General features: G+C 40.4%; 1 long non-coding RNA gene across 1 annotated transcript in view; it reads right to left on the bottom strand.

The window, feature by feature from the left end:
- LOC136012267 (uncharacterized) overlaps positions 1 to 12,438 on the bottom strand; it is a 35,919-nt gene extending 23,481 nt beyond the window's left edge. Inside the window, exons 1-3 of the long non-coding RNA XR_010611650.1 lie at positions 12,357 to 12,438; positions 11,736 to 12,012; positions 6,721 to 6,815 (exon numbers count right to left, since the gene is read on the bottom strand). This is a non-coding gene — a long non-coding RNA (uncharacterized LOC136012267). The remainder of the gene's footprint in view (positions 1 to 6,720; positions 6,816 to 11,735; positions 12,013 to 12,356) is intronic.
- Positions 12,439 to 15,354: the final 2,916 nt, after the last annotated feature.

Genomic DNA, 15,354 nt, shown 5'->3' with positions numbered 1-15,354 from the left:
AGCAACATCAGGGCTAGGATTAAAGTTTTTTAAGACAATTTTGCTCCAACACACTTTGCAGTACTCAACCAAGAAAACAGCCTTTGCCAAGAAGAGAAAAGGGAACAAAATCTCTCTTTTTAATATTTTTGTTTGTTTATAGGGTTTTTTCTAATGTATAAAACTTGGACCCGACTTTACCCCTTGGGAGTCCTGCAGGGAAAAAGAAAGCTAAAAAGAAAACCCACTGTACTTTCTCAGGTGACAGATCCAAGACACCTTTCGTTGCTGTCAGCAAGACTGGCTGGTACCTCACCTGTTGTGCCAGGATCCCAAGGCAGTCTGGCGGAGCACCATTAACAGTGTCAGTAACGTTTTGCTCAGGATGGAGCAACAACTCCAAGGCAACAGGGGCGCTTGCTGCACAGCCTGAGTGTGTGATAGTATAGGGGTTGCCTGCCTGTGAATAGATAGAGGTAGGTTTAGTGAGGCTGCTGCTCTAGGACTATTTTCCCCAATTAATATACTTGGAAGTAATTAATAATGCAGAATCACCATCCACTTATTAAGCATGGGAGTTGTGAAAAAACAGCAGAACTTTAATAACTGATATTTTCAAATATTTAGACTACAATTGATTTATTAAAGGATCCGTGCACTGATGCTATGAGCTTCACCCAGACTCGCCTCTCACCTAATTTGTTAAATTTACAATTTGGCACTGTTCTGAGGCTGATTTCATGTGAATAACTTCACAGAGAAATAATATACACAAACCAAGAAAAAAGCTCTAGAAAGGAAGTGATCACTTTAAGGTGATAAAATCGAGGCCAAGGACACTAGAAAAGCCCTGTTTTCTTCCTGGTAATCACTTTGTAGTTGTTCTGCTTTGTTTTAATGCCTTCTCATGAAAGCAGTAATACAATACACACTAGTGTAGCCAGGAAGAAAATGATAATTTGTTTGGAGTTTAAAGACTTATTTGAGGAAAAAAAAGAAGTTGTACAGACATATACACGTGTTCCAGAAGACAGATAAAAGAGCAAAAAGTTCTATCCCTATAAAAAAAAATGTGCTCTATTTCAATAGGTCTGTTAGTCATGAGGCATTTGTGGCTCAGATCAGTAATACAGCTTATATTAAAGATGCTTCCTGGAGATCCAGAGCAGACAACCCAGGAATCCCTAATTCTTTTCAGTCGCAAACTCCTCTGTAATCCTGGAAAATCCCCAGGATGCGCTGCCTTGTTCTTCCCACCTATAACACACAGCCAAGGCTGACCTACATCCTGCACTGTTCCAGAAACATGATTACTTGTCACAATAACACTTAAAACCCATAACAAACATGAGAAATAGTTGGTAAGTGCCATCAGGACATGAGGTGTTACTGGTTTATCCACCCTGGAGGGAGACTGGCTTCCTCAAGAGCACCCAGCCTGCTAAAGAGAAGCAGCCTTGCGATGCTGGATTTAAGGGGCAGAAGGCAGCTTTTGTGCAGATCTCCAGCAATCACAAATAAAGCCTGGCTTTGGGGATGGTGCTTAATTGACAGACTCCCCCTGTCCCAAGGTACTAAGAGAGGAAAGAGAAAGAACCAAAGAACAAGGCAAGCTCCCCTGGGAAGAAACACAAAAGAGGACAAATTCCCTCTTTCCGTTTCAGAGGATTTTTCTTCAAGTTATTTGATATCATTTCAAACACAAGCAGAGATTTCAACATGTTTCTTCTGAGAGTATTAGCCTAACAACTCTCAGTCTCTCTGCTCTTATTTCCCCAAACACATGATACGCAGTCATCAGTGTGCTAAGTGAACTGTTCCTCCCTCCTCCCTTAAGTCATTATTTCCACTTTTTAATTGTTCTTTCAGCCTTCTATAGTACTATTGTTATCCAGATTGTGTTGGTACTACTTTCCAAACACAGATGAGTAACAGTTCCTGCCCTTAAGAGTGTATATTCTCGAAATAAACTTTGCAGATTCTCCACCCAAGACAAAACACATCAATTACAGCTGTAACAGCCCTCAAAGGTTTTTCAAACTCTTTCAATTCGTATTTCTGACATGAAGACAAATACACATCTTTTATTAACATAAAACTCAGTGGGGCCGTTTCCAAGAAACTGATTTTAAGGATCTGAACTTCTCCAGAAATAAAAATCTGAGTGTCAGACCTTTGCCATGCCCCATCCCTGTAGGCACCATATACCTCAGAAACTACAAAAGGATCACTGTGTCCCAGCCCAGCTTGGTTTATGAACAGTGCATACATGGCACATGTGTGACTGGGAACAGCCAACAATACATTGCTGATGGAAATCATCCTCCTTTCATAGGCTGAGCTGTTAAAAGGTAGCTAGCAGACCTGTTGCACAGATAAGATAGAATAGAAAAGTTAAAAGGCAAGGTTTTTGGAGAAGCCATACAAAGCTACAACAGACATGCAAAGGAATTCACTCCAATTAGAGCAAAGAAAGAAGCTGAAAATGACTGAGTACTTTCAGTTCACTCTGTTGCACAAAAGACTTTTTTTCCACAGCCCATTCACATAACATAGTGTTTCTGGTTTCTGGTCACTCTAACAGACTGCAAAATGTAAACTCCAGAAGCTAATCAATCCAAAAATGTGTTTTTCTGCAAAAGCTAGGAGGGAAAAGGATTGCATGGAATCATTAAAAAGAAAAGTAAAAAAAAAGGGGGGGGGGGAGAGAAGAAAAGCAACCCAGGTATAGCTGCATTTAAGAGAACAATCACCTCCAAACAAAACGTCTCATTCTGTATTTGTTGAAGTTCTGAGCACAGACATGTTCTTGGTAACACAGACACCGCAAAACATCTCTCTTGAGCACACTGATCTTTGATTAATACCTGTAGGTTTGTAGCCACTGATTCTCGTGATGTGTTTTGCTACCGTGTAATTTCTTCTAAACTACACTATATATATAGGTAGAAAAAAAAAGCCTACTCAAGTCACGGGAGGACATTTTCAACAGCACTTGATGTGCAGAAAGTTTTACTGCTGAGCTTTTGAAGGCATTTAGCTTATCATGCAGATAGTCTATTGCGTTGCTGAACTGTAATAAAAGACATCATTAAGTGAAACGTTTGATGGAGGTACTTGGCTCATTGGGTCAGTGCTTATAGTTACAAGGAACTCTTTATGAAGCTAATAGATGAAAAAAATTAGCTCTTTTGATTTCCAAAACCAGCCTCTCTTTTTAAAGAGGGATACATGGCAGTTTCTAGTAATACACATAACAACTTAAGGCATTTTCAGTAAGACCACATGCTCCCACTGTCAGAGATGCTATAATACTTAGGACATTGGCATTTACAACCAGCACAGGCATCAATACATTTATGTTACAAAACTTGCCAGGACCCACATTGTACTTTAATGATGGCAGTGCTGAGAGTTTCACTGATTTTTAAGAATTCACTCTCCAAATCCACTGCCACCTTGGAGTCAGACAAATCCATTGAAACATACCAGTAATACAATTTCTTTCCAAAGGTGAGATAATATCCCCTATAAAGTCACCAGAAGTTTGTGCTTCTCACTCTTCCTCTAACCTCTGTCCTATTCATTCCCCACCTATCTGCACCCCAGACCCTCAAGCCTAGCTCAGCGGCCAGCAAGATCACTCTGCTTTGATTTTCAAGCTTTACATGGAGCATAGCAAGCACTAGAAAACTGGGTATTAGCTGGCCAATGTGCAAACCCCAGTGCAGCTGCTGACTGGCTATTTCATTACTACAGCTACATCTCCAAGTAAGTAGTCACAGAAGCCACCGGCCTCTTCCCCCTATCCCACCTCCTCTGCTCTGAAACTTCCCCTCAAAGGACCGGCTGTCCTTGCCAGCACCGGTCAGGACAGTGTGCAGGGAATGACTGTGCTCAGCTGCAGCCGAGAGCCATGGGTGGCAAGGAAGTCACCACACAGCAAATGTTTTAGAAACATGAAGCCTGTGAAACCAGAAGGAATGGTGATGGGTTGGTTAACGACATTTAAAAAGCAGGTGTTGAAAATGTACTAACTAAATCCAGCTGCAGGAGAAGAGACGGGGTCCTGGAACACAGCTTCCAACTTTCCTTGGAGAAAGGAGACTAGTCTGGATATATACCCCTAAGAAAATTCTCCTTCAGACCTCAGCCACAGGTACGAATGAGTCTCCTTTCCTCTCTGACACTACCAAGAGTTTCCTGATGAACTAAGCCATGGGGAGGGTCCCCACATGCTTTACGTTTATTACTTCTTCAGACAGGAATCTCCATTTCAGAGGGACACTTGACATTTCAAATACACCCATATGGAATGGATCGACCTGACTGGTGGAGTATCTTTTAGTAAAGGGTAAAGCAACAGAGCACAGCTCCTACAGCTCAATTATGACATTTTTTTCCCCTCAAAGTAATGAATTTCAAGTACTGAGAACAGTGTGCTCACACTCCAGCACTGGCTGATACAGTACATTAAGAGTGAAGAAGCAACATGCAATATCAAACCATTTCTATGAGTTTTTCTATCACCTTGCCTTAGCAGTGAATGTTTTTGTGTTCAGAGAGGTTGAAATACAGCATGCCTACAATGGAGAGATACTGCTCTCTAATAATATCACTGATGTTATCTATGTGATTGTGGTGTTTTGGTTTATATCAAATTTCATGCATTGGACAGGAAGCTGTATGTTTATCACTAGCATGACAAAGCCCTGACCTGCCTGAATACTTAGCTACTACCAAAACATGTGTTTGAAAAGGTTAATGCTTAGTAAGGGAATAACAAGCTGGACACAGCACTGCCCTCATACTTCTCCGCTACTACCCATACGAAAGAGTTCAGTTGCTTCATTGCCCCTCAGTTTTTCAGGCTCTGTTACTTTCATTCTTATGCCACCTCCTGCCTTAATTTTAATCAGCAAAAGCTGATTAAAAATTAAGCACTTCTGTATCAGTAACAGACAAATCCAGCAGCAAAAACCTTTCCTAGGACCTTCACCCAATGAAGTGCTTCTCAAGCATTACACGGGTCAGTAGAAGACTCCCACTGTTTCCCAAACTAAACACAAAGAAGCCTGTGGTATAAATTCCCTTTCTGCTTAAGGGAGGAGGATGTGATGCCCAACGTACCAGCTAGCTTCCTAGTCCTGAAGCTGGAGCACACCACTGGAATATCAATTTCAAAACTATCAAAAAAGTGACAGATGACGAAGAATTAGAACCATTTTTTTTTTTAACGTATCTTTCCTCATCATACTTTTCTTTCCTAGAGAAATTACTTCTCACAACCAGCTCCCCAAACTTTTCTTTAAGCTCTCCATCAAGGCTTTCATAAATAAGACAAAAATGTTATGCAAAGCCAAGGTATGGTCTCAACTCTGGGTACTGCTGGGCATCTGGAATAGAAAGAAGGAAGATGGGGGCCACTGAAAGTAGAAGGTTTGAGCATCCTCCGTCTCCCCCCGCTTACACTAACAATATCAATGCCATCTAGTGGTCAAGATAACTGTGATGTAAAAAACTGGGTAAATTTGTGCAAATATTTCTCGGGGTGAAACCAGAGAAATACAGCTTTTTATACTCAATAGTTTACGCCTCTCATCATGAAGAACAAAAGAGCAATTTATACTGGGAAGGTTGTTTTTCAGTACCTGGAAATGCTCCGGAACTTTCCTTTCAGTGGGTTCAGCAAAGAATGGTATATTACATGTGCCTTTGCATCCTTCTGTTTTTAAATATTATAGAGGAAAAAATAGAATCATAGAATAGTTAGGATTGGAAAGGACCTCAAGATCATCTAGTTCCAACCCCCCTGCCATGGGCAGGGACACCTCACACCAAACCATCTCACCCAAGGCTTTGTCCAACCTGGCCTTGAACACCACCAGGGATGGAGCATTCACAACCTCCACGGGCAACCCGTTCCAGTGCCTCACCACCCTAACAGGAAAGAACTTCCTCCTTGTATCCAATCTAAACTTCCCCTGCTTAAGTTTTAACCCGTTACCCCTTGTCCTGTCACTACAGTCCCTAATGAAGAGTCCCTCCCCAGCATCCCTATAGGCCCCCTTCAGGTACTGGAAGGCTGCTAAGAGGTCTCCACGCAGCCTTCCCTTCCCCAGGCTGAACAGCCCCAACTTCCTCAGCTTATTTTCATACGGGAGGTGCTCCAGTCCCCTGATCATCCTCGTGGCCTCCTCAGGACTTGTTCCAACAGTTCCATGTCCTTTTTATGTTGAGGACACCAAAACTGCACACAATACTCCAGGTGAGGTCTCACGAGAGCAGAGTAGAGGGGCAGGATCACCTCCTTCGACCTGCTGGTCACACTCCTTCTGATGCAGCCCAGGATACGGTTGGCTTTCTGGGCTGCAAGCACACACTGCCGGCTCATGTTCATTTTCTCATATCAAATATATCAATAATGGGCAAACCTTGCACCCAGCTGCATGAATAGCAAAAATGGTCAAACACCAATATTTAGATTTATTAAGTATGTAAGACTGAAGCATTTGTGAGCTGGATTTTCAACAAAATCAGGCAATAAATACAGTCCATTTAAGGACATACATGCAGCCAATAACATCTGTAACATTCATCATATTATAGGGAATTTAAAGAAGGTGAGAAATAGAAAGTTCATAAGGATAAATACACACTTAACATGTCAAGTCTTTTTGTTAGAAAACAAGGAGATGAATATTTAACATCATCATCAGTGTTTAACATGTTTTGTAATACCTTTTGTTCCAGTCTGATTTTCCAGTTCGGGATGAGGGGGATTTTTCAACTTGCTTGAGAATCCTTCTGCAAAGGTCATCCAAAACTGGGTACATCTGGAAACGCAGTAAAAACAAACCTTGCTGAAAGAAAACCACTCCTTACCAGAACCTACTCTACTTTTCTTTTTGAAACCAGAAACATCTGACATACACAATGCAAAAAAGCTGTTATGTCTGCATAAAACCTGTTCAGCCTAATTTTCCCAGAAAATATGACAGCAAATTGCAAGATATAGGGAAAACTGCAAAAAGTATCCTGAAAAAAAAAATCATGTCAAGACATTTGGGAAAAATGCTGAACTCATTCATGTAAAATAGCACATATAATGCTATTCTTTGAAAGAGAATGAAAACTTGCCATTGGTTTCTATAGTTTCTCCTCCCCTTCCCATATTTGCTGTACATTCAGACAGAGGTTTTGCAAGCACACAGCTCTGATCTCAGCCACCTAGCTCAACCCTCTCTTCAGAAGCCCCTGGTGTTCAGATCTTCCTAATTTGTTCTTGCACATGCAAGATTTGAAGTTTCACTGTAGTTTTATGTATAGAAACACTACTTCATACACACAGATGCTTGTGTCCTAATCCAACCACTTGGTAACGTTTGGAGTAATGCAGCGTAAGAGCAATGTCACCTTAATGATGTATTACATTAATACATCATCAAAGCTTATGATATATTAGTTTAATACATCGCAGCATACTCATTTCATGACAGCAATATAGAACATAGACTCATACTAGTGAGCTGTATGTTAAATTACTACAAAGATTATTTGCAGAAGGACAGAGGAAAAGACCTGTCTTAAGAAGAGAGGTCTTACACCCTGTTCCGGTTCCCTTAGGATAAACTTTAACTGATCATCTGTATCACATGTCTTTCCATGATATTATAAGACTTCAGTCAGCACAGACAGTAACACCAATCACAGGCAATGCTTGGACAAATAAATCAATCTAATTCCTTTGACATAAAAGAAATTATTTGCATAATCTGCATTCCACTGTTCATACATGATATGTAGGTTTCCTCTAGACGTTTTCTTGCGTGATTGCCAAAACCACACCAAAACCAGCCTGACCAATGAGTCTTTGTATGTCTACAAAGGAAATCAGTTATGCATGCATGCGTGACTTAGGAAGGGATATTTTGCATACGTTCTAAAGTCAAAACCAGAAGACACACTGGAACATAACAGAAGAGAGAGCACAAAAGCTAAAATAAGTTACTGGCTGTAAAATAAAGGCAGAAAGGAGAAAACAAAATTATCATCTGGAAACAAACAGAAAAGAAAAGCAAACGAACCAAAAACCTCAACACAGAAATAAAAGACTCCTCCCAAACAAAAATAAACTGAGGGGAAAGTGCCTTCCTCAGAAATCTGTCAGAAAACCTAAACCCAAGCAGTATCAACAACGGAACATTTCAGACCCATGGTTCTCCGTTGATGTCACTCCTCTAGCATAACAAAAGCAGAAACTAGAGCATGAACTAGAGCCCTTAGAAGCGTCAGTAATGGTGAGCACTGTATCTGATGTTTCAGACAAGGTCTTCCAAGCTTTCAGGTATTTTGATATTTGCTTCCCTCTATTTTGAGGGACAAACAAAACTTTTTTTTCCTCTCCCAATGGGCCTTCAAGGCATCCAGACTGTCACAGGAGGCAGCATAGCAGAAGCCCAAGAGCTGTCTCAAAGACTGGGGGCAGGAGGGGATTCCACACAAGGGCTGAACAAGGAAAGGTGCCCGTGACTCCACGGCCTAGTGCCCCACACCCTGGCAAACAACTGTGCAAATTACATGGTAAATAAAGACATAAGATTAATGAAAGCCACTTGATTGCTCTTTGGGGCTACAGAGCCTTACACACAAAGGCTTCCAACAGAAATCAGTGTTTACAGTTTCCTGAGTCTTTGGGGTTAACTGCATCCCAGGTTCAGAGCTCATCCCTTGAATCACTGCCTAAAGACAGAAACACTCAACCCCTATAAAGACATTCATTTATACATAAGCCAATTTTATGAATGTCAGCTGGTTTTTTGTAGTCTTATCTCTAAGATTCCCTACATTACTATTTTCCAATGGTATAATATAACCTTTAAGAGACACTGTTTTCCCTGCCTAACAGATCAACTCTATTTCTGAAGAAAAAAACACATTTCTTATTGTTTGCACGCAGAATAAAACATGCCATTACTAGGCTACAGCTAAGTTATTCTCTATTAAATTACACTTGTACACATTCTAATAATTTAAGGCAAATGTGAGTCTGGCTTCAATTTTTATTTCCCTTCATTTGAATACATCAATATTCTTATGTTTCTTTGGTACACAGCATTCTATGTTTTCCCACAGTGCTGAATTCTTCAGAAGCATAAAACATTAGTCATAATATTACTGGAGGGGGGATAAATGGTACTCACACACATTTGAAAATCACAAGTCTTTGCAGAGAAGGAAAAAAATAACACACATTAGCAGAATGAGAGATTCATGAGAAAAATGTATCCCAAAAAACCTCAAAAAGGGGTGCTCAATTTTCAAAGGGTGGGAAAGGCCTCATAAAAATAACTTTGCTTATGTATAAAATCAACTGCTGTAAAACAGACCTGAAAAAACCCAGTGCTTTGCATACATACAGTCCTTCTCCCCTGTAGGTCCCCAAAACTTTTCTTTTAGGTGAACCCCCCCTTAACAGGTAGCAGGGTGGGTGGAGAGAACAAAACCTATCCAACCTGAGTGATTTTGGGGAAAGCTATGGAGTAATTTTGGGAGTGCAGAACAGAAATTAACTATTTTCATTTCCTACTTAGTCCATTATTCAACACGCATCACAAGGCTGTGTGGTCCATGGGACCCTGCCCTTCCAGCTGTACCTGAGAGCAGTGCTGGAGCAAAGAGAGAAGGCAGCAGCCAAGACCTCCACTGTCCACCCAGCAGTGGGCAACAGAGTCCTGTCCTCCATACCCTTTTCCTGGGACCACGCACAGCTCAGAAGGTGCTTTTAGCTCTGTGAGCCACTGTGGCTTGCTGACATAGCTGAAGTATCACTCTCTCCAGGATGAGGAGTTTTGAAACCCGCTAACATAAAGACTCTATCAGAATAAATACTAATGGAAACATCATCAAGACTCATCTGCATGAAGAAAATGTAGAACAGATCAGCTGCTCAAGTACTAACAAATTACAGGGTCTTAGTAGCAACAGACACTGCGCAAAGATCTAGAGCCTGACATACATACAGGACAAATTGAAATCACATGAAAACATATTTTAATTATGAGATACTAATTAGAAAATAACAGCACCTAAACCATTGCTGGAGATAAAGAGAGGCAAAGGGAATGAATGAGCCCTGGGGTACTTCAGAGTCAAGGACCAAACCCAGGTTTTGAATCCTTGTGCTGTTCCCTCCTCCTGAGCAGAGCTGCACTGAGTTCTGTGGAGTTCAGTGTGGAGACCAAAAAGAGACAACACACCTGCCAGCACTGGGAAGAGGCAAGTATTAAGCATGGGAGAAAAGCAGAATATGCCTCCTGCTGCTGAAAAGAGAAATAAGGACAGCCAGGCACAGAATTCCCAGGTGTAACCCCCATTCGCACTGCAAGTCCTCAGGACCTGCACCACCACACCGCCATTGCAAGGTATGGTGCTGCAGCCCCAGAAGGGAGCTGTGACCACCCTACGCATAGCCCCTCTTCAGTGGGAACAGCCTTCATACATACAATAAACATCCTGTTCCTCTGCAGTCTGCGAGCCCAGGGAACAAAGTTAAGCCATAAAAAGGTTTTGCTGCTCGTTAAAAATTCATGTCCTAAGGGACAACTTCTCAGCCCGCAGTCTTCAGCCCACAGCTCTGGCCTGCAGCCACGAGCATGGCAGCAGCGATGTGTCACAGAAGGCCTCCCCACTGGTGGTCAGAGCTCCCAGAGCAGCACAGAGGAGGAGATGGGACGTAGGGACAAACTCCAAGCACTTGGAGAAGCTGCTGATGCTTTATGCAGAGGTGTTTTCTGTATATTAAGCCCATAGAGCATCTGTAACTGGTGTACCACAGGCTGCATTTTGCCCAGATGATTTTTAAACATCATCTAACTTGCACTGCAAGCAGCTCAGGGATCAGACAGTGCCGTGGCCTTGGTTAAAAACTGTAGCACAGCTGGAGCCTCACCTAATTTGAAGGCATTCATGTAATGTTTGCCAACTATTTCAGAGGAAAATGGGCAAAAAATAAACTGTTCACTCACATGTGGATCTGAGGTTTCCTTTTTGGGGGAGCGATTGAAGGATTATTTTGAGATCTGCTGCCTACTAAAGCAGTTATGTGCAAATCACCGGTTAATAAAACCAAAACATAAACAAGGAGGGCCATGCCATGTTATAAATCTCATCACCTGAAGTCTAATGTTCAAAATTATTAACAAACAAGTTTCGAGTCCTCATTACCCTCTGTATAATTCAACACGTATTTAAAATCCTATGGTATCAGCTCTCCCCACTAAGTCTTGTTCAGATCACCGCAGGAATTTATTGCAAATTTTGCAATGCTTTTGACCTGTATCATCTTATTAAACTTTTATGAAAAATCAATGGAGTTCAATCATGTTATGGGCTGTTTTTCACACACGTGTCAGTGGCAAATGGATAAGTCTATTTATCCCATTGTCTAGAGTTGAATTAGATACAAGTCTCTGACCATACGTCCATGGTGCTGATGAACTTTAGAGTATAGAATTAAGAAAATAAGAGATACACAACTTAGGAAGCAAATATGAGACTGAGATCTTGAAATCAATGTTTGTGAAGGAGGGGTGGGTTAGAAGTTACAGAAATGCAAATTAAGTAATTGCATTAAAAGAATGTTTTAAGTAAATGCCCATAAGGAGCTACATTCTGATTCAAGTGGAAATAGACAATTTGATTATATATTCATATCATTACCACTGCTAGGAGAAAGAGAAAAGATGGAAGCATACTTTCCCCTTTCCCTTTATACTGGGGTCATTTTGAACAGCACAAGCAGGGTAGTGAGGAGTTGGTGATGCTCTTCTCTGGGCTGGTGCACTCAAAGGAAAGTGCTCCCCTGACACACACTGCAGTCCTGCATGGGAGTAGGAGTGCACGGTAGTTCAAGCACCTCAAGAAAGACTTGACAGGAGAGAGACCTCACACTTTGAGGGTACAATGAAGTTATACATCCAGACAACCTGATGTCACCTGTGCCCGCCTGGTGAGTCCCATAAGTTCCAGCATCTGCAGGTGGGATGAGAAAAATGAGTTAATAAACAGACCACATCTCCATATCAACTATCACACCTTGAATATGGACTGGGATGCAAGGCTACACTTGCTAGCTTGCTGCTTTTTTTACACATATTATGGACACACAGACAGGACTAGTTTCAGTTTCTAGTTTCAGGAACATCACATTTCCGGTTGCAGAAACTGAAATAACCAGGAGCCAAATTCTGCAGAAACTCTCTCAGGGATGTTTCAATACTTTAAGCTCCAATATATTAAATAACCAATGCACAACACATTAAGCTTAACAGAAAAGATAGTGCCTCTTGCTTGTTCTTTTTCTTTATTTTTCTTACCTATTGTTTTGTTTTTAATTTCCGTGAGTAAGCAGTATTGGTATCCTGCTGGCTTCCTGCTAGCCACAGGAGAAGGAAGGGGAATTTCTGCAATAATATAAAAATACACTGAAAGTATGGAAAGGTTAAGAATTCTAGGACAAAAAAAAAAATAAAAAATAAAAAATAAGCTAAACAAAGGCAAAGCAACCTAACAAAATTAGCCTTTATCAAATAACCAGAGATGAGAATTCTACAAAGAAGAGGCTGGTAAAACTGGGTCCTTGGTAAAGATACACTGATGATATTTTAAAGCAAAGCTGTGAACACAGCTTGTGTTGTTTGCCTTGGTTTTGTTTGTTTGGCTTTTAAAGTAAGATTTTGAGTGGTCTCCAGTGAGGCATGCCAAGGTGCATGGAAGTGAGATTACTGTTCACATATCTCAAATAGAGGCATAATGCAATATCCCACTGCAAATGGAAGAGAAATCTTTAGACACTAATGACAATTTTTCTATTTATTGTCTTGCCAAATCCACAGGCTATTTGCTTTTATGCCAGCCAGGGTTGTTTGGGGTTCTTTTTCTAGGAAAAGGCAGCTGATGTGCTTCTAGTAGGCAAAATGGGTTTTGTTATAAATAAGAGAAAAAAATTAGTGAAAATCGGAAGAGAAAAATAAATACCACATTTTAAAATTTCCAAATTCACATATATTTTACACCAACTCTTTCACCTCCTATTACATTAGCTACTAGTTACATTAACTAAAACATCTGGAATGTTTAATTAGAGCCTGAGATCTTACATGCTGCAAGCATACCTTAGCAAAGACTTGCAGTTTTACCCAGCTGGAGTGGACAAGGGTCAACAGGCCAGTTTCAACCAGCAACAAGTCTGAACCTAAGAAGCATTATGCACAACAAGCATTTTGCTAAATGAATCCGTGTTCTGGTACTTTTTACTGTGGCTCCCTTTGCTATAGCAAACTGAAGTTACACTGCAATATATTGCAAAAAGGAACTAGTCACAGGCCTTAGTCCTTAACAAATGTTGAGTTCATTTTGTTGCTGCATCCTCCAAAGGGAATTCTGTTTTGCTGTCTTCACCCTTGATTACTGTGGGGAAAAGACTTAACGGGATATTCTTTTGGCCTGATGGACAAAACATGTGTGTTGATGCATCTCACAATGTGAACATGGTCATCAAGGGAATTGCTGCTTAACCATTCTAAAGTCAACTTGGGTACTGCAGAGTGTTTTCATGATCTTTGGTGGACTGAAAAGGCAATTGAGGAAAAGACGTTTAAAATGCCATTTTCTGCAATTTACATCAAGTACATCTATAATGTAAGAAGCAAACAACAAATGATTATAAGAATAGAAAATTATGGTCAAACAATACTCACTTTACTCAAGATATAAATACTCTCATCAGCTCTTATTTAACAAAATTTATTGAGACAACAGGGAACGTCTGGAAAGAGACTCTGACCACTGTTTTGACTTCAAATAATGTAGGAAATAAACTTGATTACATTTAATGATTAGTTTAACATCTATTAAAACCAAATTTCCAAACCTCAGCTCTAATCTGTCATTAAATATAATCATCCCTTGGGAGTAAAGGAATTCATTCAGTTGTGTATATGAATGATATTTTCTGTAATGAGTTTTCCAAAGCTGACTTGTGGCTTCAGGTGGTTGGTTTGGGTTTGGTTTATTTCTGTTGGAAAGGAGGGAGTTTTGAATGGTGACGAAGTTTAGAACACAAGAGTCAGGTGTGAATCTTTGGTACTTAATCTGTAGGGTGCGTGGCTGAAGCCACCTCAGAGTTGGGACTGGAAAAACTAAGGGCTTTGTCTCAACAGGTCTCAAACAGTCTTACACACTAGGTTACACAAATCACTACATGAAGTTTCTCAGTTTCAGTCTGTAAAATGGGAACAATTAGATTTTTCTGCCTCATAGTTGTATCACTAAACTAAGACCCATTAATCCTTGGCAAGTAATTAGATAACATGCCAATATAAACCATACTAATAAGCAAAGATAGCGCTACAAAGTTTAACTGAGTTATTCGCAAACTATAGGAATAAGCGATCAAAGGAAGAGCTCAATTTTCATTACAGGCGCTCACATAGTTTTGTCAGTCTTTATCAGTATCTCATAGGTTATATTCTTTGCTAGTGTAAAGCGCAAAATGTCCATTAACTTTAAAACTAGGCCAACTGACCCCAGCTGAAGATCATATCCAATCCTGCTCCTACTGAGTACAGTGAAAATATGACTCCAGAAAAGCTGCAAAATGCTCTTCCTTTTCCTTGTAATTATGCTGGTTCAATATACTTGGACTTACTCTACTCATACCATATATCAGTTATTTTATGGGAAAGTCTACAGTTAGATTAACAAAATCCCTTCCAGTTTCAATGTTACTTTTATATAAATCAGTGTAGCATGTGTAAGGATCTAATTTCTAATTACGGTAAAGCAAGAAAAGAGGTGGAGGAATGAATACGTAGTTTCATTGTCATTCATTTTATCAAATAGCATCCACATTCGCTTGGAAGTAAGGCTTAACTAGCAGTCTCCTTTCTCAGTCACTACCCTCTAGCTTTTAAGCCAGGCATGTAGGTAATTAACAGAAGCTTTTTGCTACCTCTAAGAAAGCCCATTAAATTTAGTAAAACTTTAGCTTTAAAGAAAGCAGGAGTTACCCAATGCAGAAGAAACCTTGGCAGGGTTAACCTGGGTATTAATCAGATTATTCCTCACTGTGCTCCAAATTCAGGGGAAAGGACAAAGCTCTGTGAACTGGCAGGTGTGTTTGGTTTTCAGTTGTTTGGTTTGGTGGGTTTTTTGGTTTTGGTTTTGGTTTTTTTTTGGGGGGAGGGGTGTTAACTCTTTATCTGTATTGAATGGGGAGATATAAAAAATAAACCAAAACACTTGGGAGCTATACTATTGAATATCAAGAAAGTCCTAACAATCTCTGTCAACAGAGGAACTCCATGAACTTAC

The sequence above is a fragment of the Lathamus discolor genome, chromosome 3 (assembly GCF_037157495.1).
Source record: "Lathamus discolor isolate bLatDis1 chromosome 3, bLatDis1.hap1, whole genome shotgun sequence".
Lineage (NCBI taxonomy): Eukaryota > Metazoa > Chordata > Aves > Psittaciformes > Psittacidae > Lathamus > Lathamus discolor.
The sequence above is the reverse complement of the archived record's forward strand: the minus strand, read 5'-3'. Positions and strand labels throughout refer to the sequence as shown.